The sequence below is a fragment of the Pongo pygmaeus genome, chromosome 3 (genome assembly GCF_028885625.2).
Source record: "Pongo pygmaeus isolate AG05252 chromosome 3, NHGRI_mPonPyg2-v2.0_pri, whole genome shotgun sequence".
Taxonomy (NCBI): domain Eukaryota; kingdom Metazoa; phylum Chordata; class Mammalia; order Primates; family Hominidae; genus Pongo; species Pongo pygmaeus.
Window position 1 is genome coordinate 44,922,152 of NC_072376.2, and position 21,128 is coordinate 44,943,279.

The 21,128-nt window shown below is 36.5% G+C and overlaps 1 pseudogene; it reads right to left on the reverse strand.

The window, feature by feature from the left end:
• LOC129034530 (52 kDa repressor of the inhibitor of the protein kinase-like) overlaps positions 1-19,729 on the reverse strand; it is a 142,193-nt pseudogene extending 122,464 nt beyond the window's left edge.
• Between the last annotated feature and the right edge of the window lie 1,399 nt (positions 19,730-21,128).

Genomic DNA, 21,128 nt, shown 5'->3' on the forward strand with positions numbered 1-21,128 from the left:
TATAAATGGGAGCTAAACATTGGGTACTCATGGACATGAATGGGAATAATAGACACTGGGGACTGCTAGAGTAGGGAGGGAAGGTGGGTGACAAGGGTTGAAAAGCCACCTATTGGGTACTATGCTCAATACCTGGGTGATGGGATCCATACCCCAAACCTCAGGATCACACAACATACCCAATGTAACAAACTTGCACATATACCAACCCTATCTAAAATAAAAGTTAAAATTATAAAAAAATTAAAGTATCTCCCAGTTTAAAATATCTATGACAAAGTTTCTAATGAGTGATACTCAGCTCTGGGGATTGGCATAGATCCCAGAGCCTGGTAAAAGCTGGAGATGCCAGAAAAAGAGAAGCTCACACAGGAGAACATATGTGTAATTAGGTGGGAATTTTGGATAGATATCTTAGTTGAAAGTTTTAATTTCGCTATTTAAAATTGAAATAAATCTTATGACTTATAAAATATCAGATTACAGGAAATAATTCCTCTAAAGCTGATTAATTTTTTATTTAACTATCTTCCGTATATGGGGCATATGTAAGGTTAAAAAAACTCTAGAAACTAGTTGACTTCGGTAATTCTATTAAGTCTTCAGTACCTCAATTTCTTCACCAGTAAAGTGAGAATAAAAATATATATCATTAAGTGAGGGTGAAATAAGGTGATATAGATTATGCCGGTTGGTAAACATGTAAGCCCTCAGCAGATACTTGTTAGTATTCCCTCTCTCTCTAGACTGCAGAATTTTTCTGTTTTTTTGAGGGGGAGAGTGTTTCATTCATCACTGTCATCGAGTTTCAACACCTGTCTCATAGTAGGCACTCAATAAATGTTACAACCTAATAGGCTTGGCTGTCTGCATTGGTAGATTTTAGCTTTGGTCGTGCAGCCTTCAAAATTTCCATGATTCTATTTTAGTCTTCATGGAATTGTGATTGAGACTGTCAGCCAAGACTAATGAGAATAAGGTGAAGAAATTTTATTAACTTTTAAACAAGCTCCCAGCCTTTCTAGGGAGCCTCTGGTGATGAGTCATCATGCTATTTCTGTATGGCTATCAAGGCTGAGTTCAGAATAGAATTTTTGGTTGTGACAAGATGCTTTTATGTAACATTTTATATAATACTAAAATGATATTTCAATTCAGATTTTATTTCAGAAAAAACACATCCGAAAAAAGAGCAAAAGAAGCTTAGAGAAAATGTTAATCCTGGAAAATAACTACATATCTTCATAAAATAATAAATGCAGTATTTAATAATATGCTGTCAAAGAAAGCTCAAAAATAGGATTTTGAAGTCTCAAATTCTTGTCGTTAGTATCTAACAACCTTTGTTATCTTGGGCACATTTTTATCCTGTTAGAAGCTTGATTTCTTTAGAGGAAGACTTTTGAACCAGACATTTTTCAGTGTCTCACAAAACTGTGGATATGGACACTGAAGGAAATTCTCATTGCATTCTTTTACTCTCCTTGATATTCATGACAACCTGTTTTGTCCAGAGCAATTTTCAGGCATGTGACACATATATTCTAAGGTTATGCTTCTTAATACTTTATTTCTATTTACCATCAATGAAAAAATTTAAAATTGTATATTGAGAGGCACTGTTTTTCAAAGCTTCCAAAATTTTCAAACAGCAATGTAAATGGGCTTTTTTAGGGATATAACAGAGAACAATAATTTCTTCATTTGTTCTGTGGTTGGATTGGTGGTATCATTTAGCAGTCACATAAACCAGACTGCATATAGCTTTAAGCTATATATAAAAATATAAATATAAATAAATAAAAAAATATATATATATCTTTTTCCTTTTGTACAAGCCACAGGAATCTAGGGACTATAATTATATCTGTATAGTATAACATGCTGGACTCTAGAGTGACAGGCTCTGTAAACAAGTGTTTTATTTTAGAACTTAAGCTAAAATCTACTTTTTAAAAATTACTGAAACTTTGATAGAACATAATATTAAATTATTAAGAAAACAAATTTCAAGTATCTGATGCCACCCAGGTTTACTGAATGATGACAATGAAACCTCAGGATTGATTTGAGACTAGTGCTGGGTGAAGCATCTCTGAATGCTAACCAGTTTATCTGGCTCACATGCAAGGTATAGGCTCAAAATAATTTCAGTTCCCAATTCAGCTGGGGTACTGGATTAATTATAAATTGAGCTTAAGATAATAACGTTTAAATAATTAGTTCCTTTGTAAACTTCACTTGTAACAAGCTGAGGCTGTCTTCTCTTTAAATATGGCTTCTTCACACACAAAAATTGGTTTTATAGTAAGCATAGCACATACTTTACGTCATCTGTATTTAAAAGCAAACTCTCCAGGCTTAGTGGAATAAAGAATTCAGAAGTCATGGAAATGCCATTATTGTTAAGAAAAAAACTATTAACCTGAAACATTTCACTAAAGGCAACCATAACTATATTCACTAGGTCTACAAAGCAAGAAAATAATTAAATAAGAAATGTTTTCCCCCCCATGTTTTTCTGAACCATGCTGATAGTATGCAACACACACCTATTGACATGTGACTAATTCCTGGTTGACCATTCTTTCCTTTACCAGTGAGGAAGGGTTTGTAAGTTTCTATTTTGTTGAGATAACTTTATATTTGCTGCAATTAATTCAGGCTGTCATTTATTACTGCTCATGTATTTTTTTATTGTGAAATATATCATCTACATAGGGTAGTAAATACATAGTAAATAAGCATATTAAAGCATTAAATAATAAAACAAGCAGGTATCTACCACCTTGTTCACAAATTAGTAACTTTCCAGTAACCTGGATGCTGTTTCTTTCTGATTGCATCAGCCTACCACTCCCAGAAATATTCACTGTGTTGTCACTTTTTATACCTTTTTTCACTTTGTTTTAGATATACTATATCTGTATATATCCCTTAACTATATCTATCTTTCCTGTCTTCAAATGTTATACAAATGGAATTGCACTGTGAATAATAATGTTTGTTTAATTATTTTTTTGCTCTGTTTTATTTATTAGAGTTACCTATGCTGTGTCATGTAACTGTAGTTTATTTTTGTTGGTGAAATTGATGATGATGATATTATTCTATTATTCACTCTATGTTCTTATTAAATATAATGATATCAGTATCAGGTTATTAGTGATGGACCTCAGATATAAATCTATGTTGTCTGGCTCCAAATACTGTACTCTTAAACATTATATACATTATTACACACAGTAGTGCTGCAATATGTATTCTACATATAGCCCAGTGCAAATATATAATAATTTACCTAACATATAAATTTATGACTGAAATTGATGGGTTGTAGGCTATGTGAGAATGCAAATTCATTAGGTCATTTAAAAAATTTTCCAAAATGGTTATAAAATTTATAAGTCACAATGGCATATGAATATTCCTCTTGCTCCATTTTCTAGCCAAATTAAACATTTAAATTTGTTCTAATCTTATGTGTATTCAGTGGTCTTACAGTGTGATTTAATTTGAATTTTTAGTAAATGGTAAACAGCTTTTCACTTGTTGACTGTCTAATTGGATTTTTTCTTTTGTAAAATGCCCATTAAAGGCTCCTGACTATTTTTAAATGGAATCTCTCTCATTTTCTTATTGAATGTAATTTTCAATATTTTAATAATTAGTTACTTTTTCAGATGTATAAATTGCAAATATTTGTTCACAGTTAGTGTTTTCTACACTGCCTTTGTGGTATAATGATTTGTAATGCTGTTGAATGCATTACCTTTTTTTTTTTTAATTAGCAGCTGTTTGTGATCTGTTTTAAGAAACTATCATGGAACCTTAAGTCACAAAATATTCTTTTTTATTATCTTCTAAAATACTTGTAATTTTGCTCTTCACATGTGAAATCCTGATGCACAAGGAACTGATTTTTATGTATAGTGTGATACAAGAGCCTAGGTCAATAATTCCCATATTTAGATATTCAGTATTCTAAGCAGCATTTGTTTATTTATTGGCAGTATTTTATTTAAAAGCCCATCTTTTTATTAATGATCTCTAGTGCCACCTCTGTCATAAATTGAGTGACCATCTGTGCATAGAACTATTTCTACTATGTGTCATCTGTCTGTACCAGAACTTTGTTTTCCTTCAAGGGTATCTTGGCTATTCTGAGTCATTTTAACTTCCAAATAAATTTTAAAGTCAATTTTTATAGTTTTTCTATTTATATTTTAATCCAAGCACCATTAATAACTAAATAACGACACTTAATCGGTTATGGAAGAGTTGTACCTAGCATCAATTTCAAGAACCAACTTATTTAGAGATTTGATTCTTTAGACAGCCACTTAGTTCCATTGTTTTTCTGGGCTGCAAATTTTACTTTTCTACCTACTGAACCTACTTAGAGTTGAGTTCAATCTTTCTGGACAAGTGTTAACTTGTCCAGTCCAATTTTTATTTGAACAGAGAATACTTAATGAGAATAAAACTGTCAGAAGTAAGAAATTATAAAAAATTTTGGGAATATTTATTCATTTGTTTTTACTTATGAAAGAATATTTCTAGAGAACACAACTTTGCAGTAGTTGGATATAGTTAAAATTTCAGTAAATTGAATAATGAATTCCTCTGATTTTAACTTAATGTGTTACAATGCAATTTGTAAGGCATTGGAGATAACATCAGCTTACCCCTGAAAATAAGTTCTCCCCAGTACTGGAAGGGTTTTTGCTAACATATGTAGCTCTAGTCTACAATATAATGGAGTTTAAAGATGTGCAGTTTTAACAAGGTCTCAATATGTTACTTTTTACAAAGAAGCTAAAATTGGTCGATTTTAACTAAGGAGGATATCAGGGACCTATAATTATCCAAGGATTGTAGTTCAAGAAAGGGCTTAGGCAGAAACAAATCATTTTTCAATTAGATTGTTTTCTTATTCATAAACACTTTCAGTAAATGTAGGGAACACAGGAATACATTACAGGTATCTTTGAAATTTTTAGAGATATGAGCAAGATAGAAATACTTGTTCTTCTTTTACTGGACTTACTTTATAGACAAAGACTAGGGTAACACTGATGAGCTGTAAATGCTTAACAATTAGCTCTCAAGAGGACCAAAAAAAAAAAAATCCTAATGTGTAGTGCTTGCCAATATCCATGATATAAATACTCAAGCTTCTAGAGTGACATCACTGAATAAGGAGTTGGGAAGAGACATGCACAACAAACTCTTACAAACTGCTATGAGCCTGTTTCAGCATACTAATAGTTACAGATCAAATTTAGCATTAATGAATCTCTACTTACCAATTCTGGTTATCTCCTTGCAGACACTAAACAGAATTATGTTTTCTTGCCCCCTTGTGGTTGAGTAAGGCCATGTGACTAGTGCTGGCTGAGGAGTGATAGTAGAGGTGTACAGTACAGTACAGTACAGTACAGTAGAGGTGTACAGATAGTAGAGTGAGACAAAATAAGATAATATTTTGTCTTAAATATTGAATTGCCTTTGAAAGACCCTCCAGAGCTCTCTTTTGCCTCTGCCAAGGTCATGAGCATCTGTCTTGTCATCACTTCAGTCTTAGAGTCAATATGAAAACCAAAAGGAGAAAAATAATCTGTGATAGACATGTAATATGAATGAGCATTAAGTTTTTGTTACACTGAACCACTGAAATGTGAGGATTGTTTGTCACTACAACATAACTGATATGGTTTAACTCTGTGTCCCCATCCAAATCTCATTGTGTAGCTTCCATAATTCCCTGGTGTTGTGGGAGAGACCCGGTGAGAGATGATTGAATTATGGGGCAGGTCCTTCCCATGCTGTTCTCATGACAATGAATGGGTCTCACAAGATCTGATGGTTTTAAAAATGGGAGTTTCCCTCTACAATTTTTCTTTTCACCTGCTGCTGTCCATGTAAGATGTGACTAGCTCCTCCTTGCCTTCTGCCATGCTTGTGAGGCCTCCCCAGCCATGTAGAATTGTAAGTCCAATAAGCCTCTTTCTTTCGTAAATTGCCCAGTTTCTGGTATGTCTTTATCAACAGTGTGAAAACGGACTAATACAATAACCTAGCCTATTCTGCCTGATAAAACCAATTTTCACAGTGATTAAAAAAGTCTCTCCATTTAAACACTAAAATATTAAATCAGCTTATGTCAAACACTGTGATTTGATTTTTTTAAATCCAAATGTCAAGTTGGCACAGTCTTTACTGTTCACCTCAGCCAAATTCCATTAGGTACTTTCATCTTTCTTGTCTTTTTGACAAAAACGTAAATTTGAACTAAAAGTCACGTTTGAAAGATTCAGAAAAAGAGGTGATGTTTCATTCACTTACTTTCAGTTGTTAAAGGTTTATAGTCTTACTACATGGCTAAGTAGTATATAGAAATGATAGTACTTTAAATCAAACATTTTGGTTTGTATCTATGATTATCATACCTGATGTTTTTATGGCACTCACCTACACTCAAAAGAAATTAAGCATAAAAAGACTTTTGAAGATTAGGCTATTTTTTAATCATCCAAATCAAAGCCATAAAAAAATAGATAACGACAGTGAAGGCATGCTGTTGGTATTTCTGACTAATTTATACAGTCAAATGCATTATTAAAACTTGCTGAAAAAAAGAAAGGCAAATTCAAGCAAAATGATACCCAATGAGCCTGTTTCAAGTGCTACTGTTTTCCATGTTAATCAGGTCCTCTAAGAACAGAGATCACACCTCTCAATTTCTAGTCTGAGGAGCATTACCCACTGGATCTAAAAGGTGTCAGATTTTGAACAGCGTAGTTTTGTCACAGGAAATTGAGTTATACAGCAGTTATTTTCTTGCAGTTTTTTCCAAGTAATGTTGTCTCTGGAAAACAGAGTGAGGCAGCAAAAGCTAAATCAAAATGATGTCTGTTTTAATTTTTTCACAAATAACTTGTTTTGTAATTAATGAATAATACTGAATATGAAAGAATTACGAAAGATACATCAGTTTCACATTAGTACCTATGTTTGTATGTAGAGAATAAACATAAGACTAGCACGTCACTATACAATCCTGTGAAAGTCAAATCTTGTACTACAGACCAATTTTATATGTGATGGCCTAATATTAGTTTTAACACACTGTTGTATAATATGATACATTATTAAAAAATTGTTTAATGAAAAGCTAGATGTCAATATTTAGCACACATTTGTGTTAATATTTTCTTATTTTTATCAGTGATGCCAAAAATAAAACTTATCTGATCTCAATCTCAAGAAAACCTTATGTTTGTGATTGCCTTTATGTCCTGCTGGATGTCTGCCCTACATTACTGTAGATATATGTGGCTGCATAGTTGTGGGAAAGTTTCATAATCTATAGTTAAGCTAAAAAAAAAAAGAAAAGATACATAAGATATCATTTTATATGTATGCCAATCACGAGGGTAAAAAATGTTTTAATAGCTGATATGGAAATTCACCTTAGTTGAGAGAACTGAGAAAGCTGTCTAAATAAATCTATTACTGGCAAAAGAGAGAAATCTGAAGACATTGGAATTGGGAGAAACAAAGAGCTCAAAAGAGAAGAGCAAAACTCTTTACAGTGTAAATTCTTCATACTGAATAAAAGATAAATTGTATTTATAAAAAAAAAAAAAGTCAAACATTTGGGAACATAGGAGCCTAAGACAGTCACCTAGGCTAAGGGTGAGGGGAGATCACATGAGAAGGAGCCAGGGAGAGACCGACAGTTATAGCATGACCAAAATAAAAATTAAAACTTAAGGGTTTTAAGGATATTTAAGGATACCACTTATTACATGCCTAACACTGTTCCTCATTGTGATGGTTAATATTGAGTATCAACTTGACTGGATTGAAGGATGCAAAGTATTGTTCCTGGGTGTGTCTGCGAGGGTGTTGCTAAAGGAGATTAACATCTGAGTCAGTGGACTGGGAGAGGCAAGCCCACCCTCAAATTGGGTGGGCACCATCTAATCAGCTGCCAGCATGGCTAGGATAAAGCAGGCAGAAACAGCGGGGAGGACTAGACTTGCTGAGTCTTCCAACCTTCATTTTTCTCTCATGCTGGATGCTTCCTGCCTTTGAACATTGGACTCCAAGTTCTTGAGCTTTTGGACTCTTGGACTTACACAGGTGGTTTGCCAGGAGCTCTGGGCCTTTGGACGCAGACCGAAGGCTGCACTGTCGGCTTCATTACTTTTGAGGTTTGGAACTCAGACTGGCTTCCTTCCTCCTCAGCTTATAGATGGCCTATTATGGGACTTTGTGATTGTGTCGGTCAATTCTCCTAGTAAACTCCCCTTCATATATACATATATCCTATTAGTTTTGCCCCCTTTAGAGAGCCCTGATACTCATTCTCTAATGAACTTTATAAATCAAACTACATAATACTGAAATTAAGCCCATTTACACTGCTAAAAATAGAAAACAACTTTAGCTACCCGTTCTACAACCCCTCTCACTATCACATGGACAAATCCTTTGAGAGAGACTACTGAAATCTAAGTTTTCTTGCTGAAATTATTGGAAAGGCCATATGGAAAGGCCTGATTTTCAAACCTGGGCTAATAATTGTAGGACAGAAATTAAATTTTAGAACAAAAATACTGCTTGGAAGGTACATGAAACCAGACACAGAGACAATGCTGGCCATAGGAATTATCACAATGGTTCAGAGCATTGATGAAAATGGCCAAACTCTGCAAAATATTTAAAGAGGCTTATTCAGAGCCAAATATGAGTGTCGATGGCCCACGACACAACCTCAGGAGGTACTGAGGGCATGTGCTTAAGGTGGTTGTGTTATATCTTGGTTTTATACATTTTAGGGAGACAGAAGTTACACGCAAATACATAAATCAATACACGTAAGGTACACGTTGGTTTGTCCTAGAAAGGTGGGACATCTTAAAAGTGAGGGCAGGTTCTAGATTCTAGGTGGATTTAAAGATTTCCGGTGGTAATTGTTTGAAAGAGTTAAGCTTTGCCCAAGGAGTTGAAGTCAACATAAAGAAATGCTTGAGTTAGGATATGGGGGATTATGGAAACCAAGGTTCTTGTTGTGTATATAAAGCCTGTATGTAACAGGCTTCAGAAAGAATAGATGGTAAATACATCTTATAGGACCTTAAAATACAGAGCAGACTCTATAGAAAAGACCTAGTAAGGGAAAGAGATTCTCTGCAGAATGCAAATTTCGCCCACAAAAGACAGCTTTGCATGGCCATTTCAAAATGTGCCAAAGAAAAATATACTTTGGGGTAAAATATTTTGATTTACTGGACCTGCTGTCTATTATGTGATGCCACGCCAGAGTCAGGTTGGAGTCAGGTATCCTATTGCTATAGAGTCACTTTTGTCAGTCTTATGATCTTTGATCTCTATTTAAATGTTAATACTGGTCAATTGTGTCTAAAGGCCAAAGAGAGGGGTTATAACAGACATGTATGTCCAAGCCCCTTTTCTCGTCACAGCCTGAACTAGTTTTTCAGGTTTCTTGGTATTTCCTTGGCCCTGTAGAGGATACATCCAGTGGGGTGGGGGATCCAACCAGTGGGTTGGGGGGCTTGGAATTTTAATTTTAGTTTACAAGTGGAATTCACAGGTCAAAGGCAAGCTTACCTAGATCTCAAGGGTCTTAAAAAAAAGTAACTTCATATAAAATAATAACTACATTAGTAATAGCTCTAGGTGGTGAGATTGAGAATGGTTTGTATTTATTTATTTTTTTGTTTCCAAGTTCAGATAATAAACATAGATAAATCATATAGCTTTTTATTTAGAAAGATTTAGTAATTAGTGGAAATGAACACAGAAGCACAGTAACAATAGCAATTAGGAAACAAAACCAGGGTTTGCGCTACGAAAATTTTTATATAAATTCTTGGTTAATTTGGAGACTTTTTTTTCCCTTGTAGTTTAAACGACACACATACTGGTACAGTCTGCTTTGACTATATGAAACATATTTTGTTCTAAAACAGGTTTTACCTTATTTTTGACAAGCAATTTTCAAAATTTTTTTAAGTTTAGGAGAGATATTTTTGAGTTCAAATTATAGCCCATTAAAATCACTAGGTAATAATCATGCATTAATGGAGAAGCAAGGTAAATGTATGCAACATTTGAAATGAATTAAAAAATTCCCAAGGCATATAGATGCTTGTATGAGTTGTTAGCAATGGAGACATCTTTTAAAATGGTAATTATGCCCGCCTCTATTAAAGAGTCATTAATTAATTTTTATTCCTTCCTCAATTAATCTACTCTGAATATTTCAACACATTTTATTCCAGTATTTTTTTTTAATCTTGTTTTTCCAGTAAGCAGATCCTGAAATTAAGTGTGAGCCCTGTTTACTAACACAGCTTCCATCCATTTGTTTGAACAGGGTAAGCTACATCTGTAAAGTAAATTGTCTAACTGTAATTCATTTCCTTAATCTTTCTCATTACCAACCTCATTCCATTGTTATTCTATTTTTCCACTTCCAGAATATTCCCAAACAGTTTAATCCTATGTCGCAGTGGCTGCTTTAGTCTCTGGCTGTAGAATTCCTCAAATATTTGAACCCTTGCCCTGTGATGGTTTTGCCTTTGCCTCCACATTTCACTCAGGTGTCTAAGGACACTTCAAAGATTCCTCAACTGAAACACCTGTTGATTGTTTTATGTGATATTTAGAGATCCAATTACAATCAATGTGATCTCTTTTAATTACCATTTGTCAAAATTTAGTCTTTCTCAAATTTTGAATTTTTGAACTCTTGGACCTATGGCAGCAGAAATGTTCTTTCCTTCAAATGTCTTTTTTACTCAATCCATGGGGTGTATCTACAGTATTTTGTTTTCTTGCCTCATCCAGTTTCTTGCTTCCTCTTGAGCAAACCAAATTGTATAGATAGATCAATGGATAGATGGATAGATAGATCAATGATAGATAGATAATTTTTACTTATTAAGTAGTCTTAAGTAATCCTCTTCCACTATATCATGTTTACAGGCATAAAGCACATCAATCTTTTTTCTTTCCTAAAACAATTCTCCAAATATGGTCTTGTTCCATCCTCAATAATACATATTTATGAAAATAATAATTTCTTCATCTGTCCAAATCATCCATTGCACAGACAAATTCTGTCAATCATCCCTCTCTGAATAAAACAATTCTACCCTCTTGATTTTGTTGTTGTTGTTCTTGACTCCCTTTAGTGTGCATCATCTTCTCTAAGCTTTCCTTTTTAACCTTACAAAATAAATTTGTGGATATGATTTCATAGCATCTTAAAAATGCTGCATCAACAGATTTTTAAAACAATGCTTGAATCTAGGTTTTCCTAGGCTTCCATTCCTATTTATGTCTACAAAATATGAGTTTCCAGTTACACAAGGGTTGTTTCCCAAAATTGTTTCTTGGTTTTCTCTCATATGTTGAGGTAAGGCCTCTAAATAATTTTATGAACTTATATCCTCTTAGAGAGAGATAGTTCCATAGACTCTGTGATTTTTTCCCCTCTTTTTGTCAAATATATTTTAGGTGTCACTCATCTTTTATCAATTAAAAGAAAAGATTTCTGTCTTCACTAGGCCCATCAACAAGAGCTATGAAGGGCATTTCCTATTCCCTTTCATATTTATCTAAGCTGATCTTTCAGATTTTTACATTTCCCCTAAAGTTTTCTTTTTTTCCAACATAATTAGCTTATGTTATTAATCTCCATTTTCCTTTTTAATGTTGCTCTCATTTTGAGTTAAAGAAAAAAAAGTTTCTCTTTGAACTTTCTTTTTTGAATCTCAGAACAAATGGTTCTCAGAAACAATCTTTCATATTCGTGTCTTTTTAATTACCTCTTTATTTGTGTGTTTGTAGTAATGCCCTAGAGATGTATTTCTTTTCCAAGCTCATGAGATGTTATGTATCTTTTAAAGGTGACTTCTTCCCCAACTGTCTTTATGTGTTCATTGATAAAATTACTATACTCTGTGATTGAACCTCAGAGGCAGTGTGAGGGGGTCTAACAGATCTGTGGACTCAAGACAAGTTTTACTACTAGTGTTCCATCTTTAGCCTTAGATGAAATTACTCAAAGCATAAAGAAGCACAATTTGGGACAGAGGATCAGACATTATCTATCATTACCTATCCATGACTAACACAACCATTAGGCAAAACCTTTTTCACTGGGCAGCATCTTCCTTACCCCATGTGAATTACAGGAATAAAATTACTACATGCCTTTTCTGATACTTTGTAACTATGTACTGAAAAAATATTGTAAGAATTGTTGAAGACTGCCATAATTATTATGACAAGAACAGCACCCTGTAGAGTTGGGCTGTGCACATTCCATTCTGAAGTTTTTAACCACCGATATAGTTTGGCTGTGCCCTGACCCAAATCTCATCCTGAATTGTAAGTCCTACAATTCCCATGTGTTGTGGGAGGGACCTGGTGGGAGGTAAGTGAATCATGGGGGCAGGTCTTTCTCATGCTATTCTCGTGATAGTGAATATGTCACATGAGATCTTATGGTTTTAAAAAGGGGAGTTTCCGTGTACAAGCTCTCTTCTCTTGTCTGTCGCCATATGAGATGTGCCTTTCACCTTCCACCATGATTGTAAGGCCTCCACAGCCACATGGAACTGTAAGTCCAATAAACCTCTTTATTTTGTAAATTGCCCAGTCTCAGCTACAACTTTACCAGCAGCATGAAAATGGACTAATACAACCACATTGACTTTATCCAATTCCATAGTTCAAAATTCAGACTGTGGTGCTGAATGAGATTAATTTTAAGAAGAAAAAAGGCACATTTGTTATACATTGAAGAAAGATGCCGAATAATTCTTACATCACTGCCTGTAAATACCAGCTAGTATTTACCAGTCACGGTGGCTGTCCATTAAGTTTTAGAAAAAGTTAATTGATCATCCAACTAAAATATCGTGGGAGTTTCCTGCCCTTCACCACACCTGTATTTATTGATATGAAGTACTGTATTAGCTCATCTTGACACTTAAGATATACTTTTTTAAATACTGAACTCTTTAAACATGCTCTTGAGGGCACCAGCCAAGGTTGCTCTTAATATTTACACCAGCTTCATGGGATAAAAAGCCACAGTGTTGTCATCTAGTAATCCTATCACCATTGCCTTGTCCAAAAACTTGGGGTCCTGATTTGAATTTAGCTCCTCAATGCCATTCCTGGGAAATGGTGTGTATATTAGGAATGTAGGACTGTATCTGCCTAAAACTTCTTCACTCTAGGATATAAGCAATTGAGAGGATTAAAAAAAAAGAAGACATGCAAAATGAGAGAGTAAGAGGCTCTTAAAGTTGGGCTTGTAACCTGCACCACCAAGAAAAAATCAGTTTACTGGAAAGAGTGATTGGAATTAACTACCTAGGAACTCTGGAACTGATTGGACACTTTTAAAAATCAACAAACTCTTTGATGAAGAAAGAGGTGATGGTTCTTTGATATTATCCAGATACCCATTGCCCACTCTTCAGCCTTCTGTGTGGAGAATAGCTCACATGACCTCATTGCTGGAGCATCTGGCTGGTGCCAGGATGTGTAGTAAGGACCTTGTCCTCCAAGAAATTGGGGTTGTGCTGTTTGGTAGAAGTGGTTGCCAATGGCTTTTTTGGGGGGAAATAATAAAGTGTTGCAAACTATAGTAGTGGTGATAGTTGCACAACTTTGTTAATATATTAAAGTATATTTAAAATTGTAAATTGTATAATATGTGACTATCTCAATAAAGCTGTTATTATCCTCCACACCACTCCTCCTCCCTCATGTACATATAACAATAAGGTTTGGAGAATGTCTGGAGAAATTGAAAACCTTGAATATTGCTTGTGGGAATGTAAAAGTTTTAGCCTTTTTTTTTTTTTTTTTTTGAGATGGGGTCTTGCTCTATTGCCCAGGCTGGAGTGCAGTGGCACCATGTCGGCTCACTGCAACCTCCACCTCCAGGATTCAAGCGACTCTCCTGCCTCAGCCTCCCGAGTAGCTGGGACTACAGGTGCCTGCCATCATGCCCTGCTATTTATTTATTTATTTATTTTTGTATTTTTAGTAGAGACGGGGTTTCACCGTGTTAGCCAGGATGGTCTGGATCTCCTGACCTCATGATCCACCTGCCTCGGCCTTCCAAAGTTCTGGGATTACAGGCGTAAGCCACCATGACCGGCCAATTTTAGCCATTTTGAAGACTGTTTTGACGGTTTCTTAAAGGATTATACATAAACCAACTATATGAACCTACAACTTCACTCTCACACGTCTTTTCAGAAGAACTGAATGTATGTCCACACAAAGGCTTGTAGGTGCATATTCACATCATGGTAACTCATAATAGCAACAAAACACCCAGGAAAAAATCCATGTGACTGTCAACTATGAATGGGTAAACAAAATATTGCATATCTATGCAATGGTACACTATTCAGTAATAAAAAGGAACAGACTAAAGATATATCCATCTAATTCAGAAAAACCTCAGAAACCTTACACTGAATGAAAGAAAGCAGAAACAAAAGACTTATTATATTTATAAGGGATTTCCTGGAAAGGCAAACCTATAAAGACAGAAGATCAGTAACTGCCTCGGGCTGAGGCTGAGAGTGAAGTCTGACTGAAAATAGACACAAAGGAACATTTTGGGGTGACAGAAATGATTTAAAACTAGATGGTGGTGGCCGGGCACGGTGGCTCACGCCTGTAATCCTAGCACTTTGGGAGGTCGAGGAGGGCAGATCATGAGGTCAGGAGATCGAGACCATCCTGGCTAACACGGTGAAACTGCGTCTCTACTAAAAAATACAAAAAATTAGCCGGGCGCGGTGGCGGGTGCGTGTAGTCCCAGCTACTCGGGAGGCCGAGGTGGGAGAATGGCGTGAATCCAGGAGGTGGAGCTTGCAGTAAGCTGAGATCGCGCTACTGCCCTCCAGTCTGGGCAACAGAGCAAGACTCCGTCTCCAAAACAAAACAAAACAAAAAAAACTAGATGGTGGTTTTGGTTACAAAACTTTATAAATTTACTAATGACATTGAATAATGCACTTATTGTATGTAAATAAAAATTAAAAACTGCTTTAAAATGAGCAAGCATTTCATATCATTTCCATCTCTAAAATGTAGACAACTGGTACACTTGCATTGTCTGTCGATTTCTAATACATTGTTTTTCTATTTCTTAAATTGCTGCCTGTATCTCCATATCAAATTTTCAGAGAGGGCAACTGTTGTATGAGATTTTTATTATAATATAAGGAACAATTAATAATTACACCCAATAGCTTCTGTTTCTACATGGAATTATAACTAAGAATCTGACCTCCTATTATAGCACCATAAAAAGGAAAAAAGAGGTAACTGGTGCTTTCGTATGATATATTAATCAAGGTTATTATTTGTGTGCATAAATGCTATTCCTTGTCATTTTAGTCATGAACGTGATTTATAAAACAGCCCTGAGTTTGTAAAACTATACTTGAGAACAAAGAAAGTTTGGCACATGAATTCATTTTTCATGTAGACTTCAAGGTAGTTGAAGTCAGTGGGAAGAAAACAGGTTCTTCTACTTCAACATATCACAGAGCAGAAGGAAATGAATCAAATAGATCAGTCCTAACCTATATATCACTTATTCTCAATTATTTCCCTTGAAAGGAGGGGTGCCTAATTGAACATAATTTGGGGGAGAGTCTGACATCTATTGGGACTTGTTTTCTTTGCTTGGTATCACTGTGATGATATGGTTAGTCAGTCCCAAAACACCACATTCACTAAAATCTGCCACCAAAAAGGAATAATCTTGTTTTTCTGTCTATTTTTAAAATTATACAAACTACCCTCCTTCTTCCATTCTCCCAGAGTTTAAGTTGAATTTGTGTGAGTGTAGGAAGTTTAATCATAGTATCTGCCCCACGTATCAATTTGTTGCCTCTCAGCTCCAAATTTATACACACACTCTCTCTGTCTCTCAAAATGTACAGAATTCCTTTAAGTATCCTTACTTTAGAGTGAACACACTATTCAGCTTTCTCAGTAGAGGGCACTAGAGGGATATTGCAAAAGAAAGGGCTCTCAGGTTTCCCTGTTGAGTCAACAGTGCAGGCTGAAGCCATCAGGTGAAGCTCAACTCCAGCTTTGGTGTTGGCCAGAATATATGGTCTCCTGGGGACACTGAAGCCCCAAAGTGGCCCAGTGATCACCTTCACATTGTCCTCTCAACACAGAAACCAGTGCCTGAAAGGCTTTCTTTCTACCTTGGCATCCTGAATTCTTCTGCATGTCTCTGACATCCACTTGCTGCCTGTGCCATCAGTTGCTGTTGAACGGCACCCCTACTACTATCTCGAGTGTTTCTTTTTCCTGTCCAGTGACTTCAGGCTAATTTTTAGCCTAGTCAAATTGGTGAATCTTTCTGATATCCAATGGGTAAAACTACACCTTCTCCAATAAAGTCTAGACACCAACCTTCAAGAGTCTGGGTAGTGGTGGTTTGAGGGGCCGTGGGAGGCACTTTCAAAGTTGTCCTTCCATAGGTATTCTCCTTCAGCTCTAGGGCACCAAATAGACTTTCCCTAATTATGTGCCTACTATGTTACTCACTATATGGTTTCTAAGTCTTGATTTGAACCAGCTTATTAGTATAGTTTGTTGTGTATCTTAGGATCTTTATTTTGTTGTTATTGCTGAAATTGGCACCATTTATTACATCCCTAATGTTAAAAAATGAGAACATTTAAATTATTGCTTAATTAAAAGTAGGAAGAAACTCAGGAAGGCTTTAGGAGAAAATGATAAAAATTGTTTCCCAATTGTGATGGGTGATGCTCAGGGAGGGAGGGAGGAAGACTTTGCCATGTATCCATTTTTATTTGTTTTTGCAGTAAAATATAAATTATGTAAATTTTCCCATTTTAAACATTCCAAGTGTACAATTTGAAGACATTAAATGTATTCACAATGTTGTTAAACCATTACCACTATGTATTTCCAGAAATGTTTAAACATCCTAAACAGAAATGCTAAATTCACTAAGCAGTGGGTCCCCATTTTTCCCTGATTTTTGCCCCAGGTAACCTCTATGTTACTCTTTGTGTCTAGAATTTGTCTGCTAGATATCCAGCATAAGCCAAATAATCCAATATTTATCCTTTTGAGTATTGATTTATTTTGTTTAACAGATTTTCAGGGTTTATCCATATCATAAGATGTATCAGAACTTTATGTATTTTTATGGCTAAATAACCTCCCATTGTATGAATATACTATATTTTTGTGTCTATTCATCTATTGTACTTTTGGGTTGTGTCAAAAACAGACTTTTGGTGAATTTTTAAAAATACCACTATGAGCATGGGTGTACAGGTATCTGTTTGAGTCCCTGTTTTCAACTATTTGGGGAATATAACTAGGAAAGGAATTGCTGGGCATTCACTTGAAATTTATTTGAGTAGGAAATTGGAAATATTAAAACAATGTATCCATAATCTTATATCTTAAAAATTTATGTATCAAAGTATGCCAGTCAATGTTGTCTAAAGAAATTCACAAGGAAAAACAGCTGCTCTCTACTCTTGCATTTAAAATAAATTTTTAAAGATTGTCTTTCCATCGGGTAAGTTACCTAATTGCTAGACTCTTGGTTGTGTGCTCACAACTAAGTATGTCCCATTTTCATAGATTTTGAAGCTAATTATTACATTTTCTCTCCAATATTTCAACATAATACAATAGTTTCTCTTATTGTCATTATCTGGGTAACTATTTTAAATTATTTAGCAGCTAATTTAATTACATTTGGCAAATTTCCTGGCAATTTTCCCCACTCATCCCTTTTTCTGGACTGTCTATTAAGCACAGGAGACATAATGTAATAAAATAATTCAAAGTTAAGATTCAATAAGCATCTTGCAATATTTTGTGTTTGTAAGATAAGATTTTGTATTATCCTTCCTTGTGAAGAGCACATCTTCTAGCGTCATCCTATGACAGAGGTGAAATTGCCTTTCATTCAGGTGTGAGATCTTCCAGCATGCTGGAGGAACAGACTGCCAACCTCATATCACAAGGTTTGAAATTACACTGGAAATCACAATGTCTCTTTTCTTGACAGAAACAGCAGGAAGCAATATTCGGTTCAGACAGAGATAGAGACCCCCTACCTATAATGGCTTAGATTGATTTTCAGAAAAGTTTCTTCCTTTTTTAAAAATAATAATTGCCTATGACACATTCTGTCCAGTATCTTTCTGCTTCCACATTTTTTTCTGACTCTATGTCTATTTCCCTTTCTCTGTAACTTGTGGTTCATTTATTTTTGTTATGTTGGAATACTAATTATGAAAATGCTGTTCAAGTGCAGTGCCCCTAAAACATCATGACGACTGCTTGTTATTAGCATCAACACAGGAATGTTACCAATACTTCTGTGTTCTCTATGAATATGGTACAGTCTAAAGTGACAGTCTTTTCCTTGCCTTCTAAACAAATATACATTATATTCTATGCTGCCTAAAAATCAAATTATCCCGCTTCTCCAAAAGGATCCATAACTTTAACTGATTACATGTCTTTTTAAAGGAGAATTAGATCGGAGTGTGTTTCAAATTATTTAACAGATAGTTTCAAGAATTAGAAAAAAAAAGAGAATTTAAAAAAACAGGCTTTATCTACTACACATTGATTAGTAACATTCTAATAGGTACTGAGATGAAAAATATCAATACAAATGTACTTTTGAAAGAATGGACAGGCATACAATGGTATAGCATAATGGATGACATATTTAAAAGGCCTGCTCCTAAATGCTTGTGAGTGCAGTGCTACTGTGTCCATAATTGGTGGGTTCTTGGTCTCACTGACTTCAAGAATGAAGCCACGGACCCTCGCGGTGAGTGTTACAGTTCTTAAAGGCGGCGTGTCCAGAGTTTGTTCCTCCTGATGTTCAGATGTGTTCAGAGTTTCTTCCTTCTGGTGGCTTCGTGGTCTTGCTGGCTCAGGAATGAAACTGCAGACCTTCGTGGTGAGTGTTACAGCTCATAAAGGCTGTGTGGACCCAAAGAGTGAGCAGCAGCAAGATTTATTGCAAAGAGCTAAAGAACAAAGCTCCCACAGTATGGAAGGGGACCCAAGCGGGTTGCCACTGTTGGCCAAGGCAGCCTGCTTTTATTCCCTTATCTGGCCCCACCCACATCCTGCTGATTAGTCCATTTTTACAGAAAGCTGATTGGTCTGTTTTACAGAGAGCTGATTGGTCCATTTTGACAGGGTGCTGATTGGTGCATTTACAATCCCTGAGCTAGACACAAAAGTTTTCCAAGTCGCCACTAGATTAGCTAGATGCGGAGTGCTGATTGGTGCATTTACAAACCTTGAGCTAGACACAGAGTGCTGATTGGTATGTTTACAAACCTTGAGCTAGACACAGAGTGCTGATCGGTGTATTTACAATCCTTTAGCTAGACATAAAGGTTCTGCAAGTCCTCACTAGATTACCTAGACACAGAGCTCTGATTGGTGCATTTACAAACCTTGAGCTAGACACAGGGTGCTGATTGGTGTGTATACAATCCTCCAGCTAGACATAAAAGTTCTCCAAGTCCCCACTAGACTCAGGAGCCCAGCTGGCTTCACCTAGTGGATCCTGCACTGGGGCCGCAGGCAGAGCTGCCTGCCAGTCCCGCATGGTGCGCCCATACTCCTCAGCCCTTGGGTGGTTGATGGCATCAGGTGCCATGGAGCAGGGGGCAGCACTTATCGGGGAGGCTCGGGCCATGCAGAGGCCCAGGGTGGTGGGGAGGCTCAGGCATGGCAGGCTACAGATCACAAGCCCTACCCTGCAGGGAGGCAGTTGAGGCCCGGTGGCAATTCGAGTGCAGCCCCGGAGGGCTGGCACTGCTGGGGGATCCAGTGCACCCTCCACAGCTGCTGGCCCAGGTGCTTAGCCCCTCACTGCCCAGGGCCGGCGGTGCCAGCTGGCGGCTCTGAGTGTGGGGCATGCCCAGCCCATGCCCACCTGGAGCTCAGGCTGGTCTGCAAGCACCGTGTGCCACCCCGGTTCCCACCCATGCCTTTCCCTTTCACACCTCCCCACAAGCCGAGGGAGCCAGCTCTGGCCTTGGCCAGCCCAGAGAGGGTCTCCCAGAGTGAAGCGGTGGGCTGAAAGGCTCCTTAAGCATGGCCAGAGTGGGAGCCAAAGCCAAGGAGGCACTGAGAGTGAACGAGGGCTGCGAGGGCTGCCAGCATGCTGTCACCTCTCACTACAACTTCTACCTCTTAAGTGCATGTGGTACTTCTAAGAAATATTGGCTCTGGCTGGGCACAGTGGCTCACACCTGTAATCCCAGCACTTTGGGAGGCCTAGGCAGGCAGATCAGGAGGTCAGGAGTTCAAGACCAGCCTGACCAATATGGTGAAACCTCGTCTCTACTAAAAATACAAAAATTAGCTGGGTGTGGTGGTGTGCACCTGTAGTCCCAGCTACTCGGGAGGCTGAGGTGGGAGAATCACTTGAACCTGGGAAGTGAAGGTTGTAGTGAGCCAAGATTGTGCAACTGCACTCCAGCCTGAGCGACAAAGAGAGATTCCATCTCAAAAAAAAAGAAAAGAAAGAAAGAAGGGAAGAAAGGAAGAAAGGAAGGAAAAAGACATTTTGGTTCAAGTACTCAGGAAATTTATTATTTTGAAGTACTCTGGTTTTTTGCACTCTAAGTCATGTTGACCCAACGTGAAAAAATTAGGAACAGACACACTCTATTACGCCAAAACACAAAAGATACAAATCAAATCATTACAGCATTTAGATGTTTTGCATCAATATTTTCCACCGTTGGAAACAGACAAATAAAGAGACATTAAACTGTGACTTGTGCTTTTTGTTAGCAATTAGTACTTCTGAGAATTGAGCACCAAAAACAATACAGGAATTTTATTCATATTCTGCATCACTTTTATAAACAACAAATTACTGCATTTTTCCATTATTCTGATAACTTTGAAATAAGAAAAGTAATTTTTTGAGAAAGAATATACTGAAATAAGGGTAAAAACCCCACATATCTGATATCTATTTCCAAGAACTATTT